Raw genomic sequence first — 4,688 nt, 5'->3', positions numbered from 1 at the left:
CTGCTGTCGCACTATCCCTCGGTGGCTCAGATGGATAGAGCGTCTGCCATGGAAGGAGGAGATCCCGCGTTCGAGTTCCTGTCGGGGCACACGTTTTCAACTGTCCTCGTTGATGTCAACAGCTTAGGGTCTTGATTTAATTATCATTCCATTCTAAGACAGCTGCATGGTCACCGATGGTATCTGTTCTTTCGGACATGTCCGAAAGAAATACCATCTTCATATTCTGCGAATCCAGGCACTGATTCCTCCGCGCCTCTCTGCGGCGAATCAAAAAGCGGCAATCATTTTCAAAAAACAGAATCTGGATTCTTCGGAAACCACTATGTGTACGATGTGTTGCACTGTTCCAGTGTCGCGCCAGAGCCGAGGTGGACTCAGATCTGCCCTTCTGTGGCATTCGGATGAGATGCTGATCTTCTACGGGAGCGGTCTGTGTGGTGCAACCTGACCCAGCTCGTCTTTTTCTACAGCCTTCCGTGAACCACACTGTACACAGCCGTTGTACTGCCGAAACAGTTCCACAGGAGCAGCAGTTTGCCCGATGGATGCATCGCATTACCTCATTCCAGTAATGCGCCCTCATTCGATCTCACTGATTTGACGGCACTGTCCGCGCGTACGTCTGCGAGGCATACTGTACCTCTGTTCAAGTCACCTTAGGTTTATACCGACATCGAGAGACGCCGGCACATTTTACCGCTAGGTCGTGTTGCGCCCCGATATCGATGTGGACCGTGAACCGCGGGCCGACATGGTTCAAATGCTAATCATTTCTGCGGAAAATACTAATGTACATCTTCTGTGAATATGAATCTCGTATCTCTAGTCATTCAAGGTCTTCTGCTTATTCTGAACATGAGTGTATTAGCGACCTTCACGATCTTCTTTTTTTTGTAAAAACTAATGAATCAATCAATGTAAATCTTTTTGCACATTGTGGTGTCACCGCCTGACACCACACTTGCTAGGTGGTAGCCTTTAAATCGGCCGCGGTCCGGTAGTGTACGTCGGACCCGCGTGTCGCCACTGTCAGTGATAGCAGATCGAGCGCCGCCACACGGCAGGTCTAGAGAGACGTACTGGCACTCGCCCCAGTTGTACAGCCGACTTTGCTAGCGATGCTACACTGACGAAGACTCTCTCATTTGCCGAGAAGATAGTTAGCATAGCCTTCAGCTAAGTCAATTGCTACGACCTAGCAAGGCGCCATCACCAAGTTATATTGAGATGATAATACTGTATCAACAAGACCAATGTTCACCAATTGTGGATTAAAGTTAAGTATTCCAGAAGCTACGTACTTTTCTTTATAGCATTCATTACGTATCCTGTTTCAGACCTCACGCCAGCCTGCGTGAGTTTAAGCGCGTGCCTTTCGGCTTCCTCTCATTGTGTCTAGGCTGTCTTGTCTAGACACGTCACACATAATTTATTCCTTCTTCTACACCTACATCTACGCGATTACTGTGCTATTCACAATAAAGTGCCTGGCAGAGGGTTCAATGAACCACTTTCATGCTGTCTCACTGCCGTTCCACTCTCGAACGACACGCGGGAAAAACGAGCACTTAAATTTTTCCGTGCGAGCCCTTATTTCTCTTATTTTATCGTGATGATCATTCCTCCGTATGTAGGTGGATGCCAACAGAATGTTTTCGCAATCGGAGGAGAAAACTGGTGATTGAAATTTCATGAGAAGATCCCGTCGCAACGAAAAACGCCTTTGTTTTAATGATTGCCACTCCAATTCACGTATCATGTCTATGACATTATCTCCCCTACTTCGCGATAATACAAAACGAGCTGCCCTTCTTTGTACTTTTTCGATGTCATCCGTCAGTCCCACCTGATGCGGATCCCACACCGCACAGCAGTACTCCAGAATAAGGCGGACAAGCGTGTTGTAAGCAGTCTCTTTAGCAGACCTGTTGCACTTTCTAAGTGTTCTGCCAATGAATCGTGGTCTTTGGTTTGCTCTATCCGCAATATTATCTATGTGATCGTTCCAATTTAGGTTATTTGTAATTGTAATCCCTCAGATTTGTGTGACTTATCACGTAATCGAAATTTAGCTGATTTCTTTTAGTACTCATGTGATTAACTTCACAGTTTTCTTTATTCGGGGTCAATTGCCACTTTTCGCACCATACAAATATCTTATCTAACCCATTTTGCAAGGCGTTTTGATCATCTGATGACTTTACAAGACGGTGAATGACAGCACCATCTGTAAACAACCTAAGACGGCTACTCAGATTGTCTCCTACGTCGTTAATATAGATCAAGGACGATAGAGGGCCTATAACACTTCCTTGGGGAACGCCGGATATTACTTCTGTTTTACTCGATGACTTTGCGTCTATTACTACGAACTGTGACCTACCTGACTGGAAATCACGAGTCCAGTCCCACAACTGAGGCGGTACTCCGTAGGCACGCAGTTTGGTTAGAAGACGCTTGTGAGGAACGGTGTCGAAAGCCGTCTACAAATCTAAAAATATGGAATCAATTTGACATTCCATGTCGATAGCACTTATTACTTCATGAGTATAACATGGACAATCTGGATAACGTTTTCAGATTTACTTGAGAAATTCAATCATCTTTAAGTCCCCTCTTCGTGGAGTTAAAATTGCTCTGTGTCCTTGAAGAAAGTCTTGCAGTCTGCAAATCTTACCTGAAATCAAATAACAATTTTCGTAATCTATAGGATATTGCACACAGAGCATTAGCATAGATTTTTTGAAATTTGACAAAATAATAAAATGTCGGACTTTGAAACAAAGATGTAGTTCTGTCGTGCGTTTTTGGTCACGTATTATGCAGTAACTAGTGCTTAAATTAAAAATAAAACTGTAGCAGACATCTTTCGGTATCTTTATTAGTGCGCCCGCAATCCATTCCGTGAGCCTGAGAGATACACCGCGTTTTCTTGATGGGGTCCACGGTCGATGTTTTCTGGTCAGCGCCATCATCGAACCGTTCGACAGGAAGCCATACGTAGGCATACGTAGGCCAATACTTTTATCACCTATTACAACAATATCTGGAAGCGGAGCCCGATGTCCTTCCATGTGACAAGTTGAAGACCAGTTAGCTCGAATACTGTGGCTGTCAATTGCAGGTTGTGGCAGCCCGCCACATGTTTTTCAGCTGTCAAACCCCAAGGAGAGCCGTGCAGAGAATATTTACAAGCTGCGGGGCATCACCTCCTGAAAACATACCGGCTTTTTCTCAAAAACGTTCAAATGTGTGTGAATTTCTAAGCGACCAAACTGTTTAGGTCATCGGTCCCTAGACTTACACACTACTTAAACTAGCTTGTGCTAAGAACAACACACACAGCCATGCCCGAGGGAGGACTCGAACCACCGGCGGGAGGGGCCGCGCAGTCCGTGACATGACGCCTCAAACCGCACGGCCACTCCGCGCGCATCGGATTTTTCTATTTCAATGAAACCTGTGCATGCAGTTCGATTTCTTTGGAGTGACGGGTAACAATGAAAACACTTACAACTGCAAAATCAAAGTGGCAGCATTGCGACAAATCCCTGCCTACGTACAGCACAACAGAATAAAATGTGTGTACATACTTGTTAGTCTCGAAATTATTTTAACATCACTGATTTTTAAGAGAACATCGCAAACATTAAAAATACCGGAAATTGAGAACATGCAATTAGAAGCTCCGCCGAACAAATCTTGTCAATTTTTTTAAAAATATGGAAATCCTACATAATTCCTCTACATGAGAAAAACGGTTGTATATGAGGACCTGTCCTCATTCGAAGTAAAATCTCACGTTATAATCTATAATGCATTACCCGTACTGGTGAAATAATTAGTTGTCACGGTATCAAAAATGCAACCTGAGGCAAAATCCAAGGGCAGACAAACACATTAAGTTAAAAACTGTATGCAAAGACACGCGAAGAATACTCAAAAAATACCTTGAGAGCATACATTATATAACAAATCGAAGTAAAGCGATATGACAATGTCCCTTACATCACTGAACAGGTGGGCAACACGATAGTGAAACAAACAAGGACCTAAAACTCGGTTTAACTAAGAGGAGTCCTCCAAAATCTCAGCCGACAATGTCGTACTATTTACTAAAACTAAACTAAACTCCTCCCGAACAGGCCATGAAGGCCCAACGATACTGACCGGCCTCCGTGTCATCCTCAGCTCAGAGGCGTCACGGGATGCGGAGACATAGGGGCATGTGGTCAGCACACCGCTCTCCCGGCCGTACGTCAGTTTCCGAGACGGGAGCAGCTACTTCTCAATCAAGTAGCTCCTCAGTTTGCCTCACAAGGGGTGAGTGCACCCCACTTGCCAACAGCCCTCGGCAGACCGGATGGTCACCCATCCAAGTGCTGGCCCAGCCCAACAACGCTTAACTTCTGTGATCTGACAGGAACCGGTGTTACCGCTGCGGCAAGGCCGTTGACCATATTGTTTACGTGGAAGGATAAAGTATCACACTAACGACCTATCTATAAAATGGTCAGCCCATCTACATAGGAAATGACACACAGCAAGTTGTATCGCGATAGGTAAAACTAAGAAATAGATAAGAGTGCAAATACAACACAAAAGTATAGGACCACTAATTGAGTAACTTACTTGCGCACCAAACTGGTTCAACGATTGTTCGCGAAAATGAATTTATTAACTGA

At 44.8% G+C, this 4,688-nt stretch overlaps 1 pseudogene; it reads right to left on the bottom strand.

Annotated features, from left to right (window-relative positions):
• Nucleotides 1-4,342: 4,342 nt before the first annotated feature.
• LOC124790372 lies at nucleotides 4,343-4,460 on the bottom strand (annotated as a pseudogene).
• Between the last annotated feature and the right edge of the window lie 228 nt (nucleotides 4,461-4,688).

Source organism: Schistocerca piceifrons, chromosome 3, assembly GCF_021461385.2.
Source record: "Schistocerca piceifrons isolate TAMUIC-IGC-003096 chromosome 3, iqSchPice1.1, whole genome shotgun sequence".
NCBI lineage: Eukaryota > Metazoa > Arthropoda > Insecta > Orthoptera > Acrididae > Schistocerca > Schistocerca piceifrons.
This window is presented reverse-complemented; position numbering and strand designations above follow the sequence as displayed.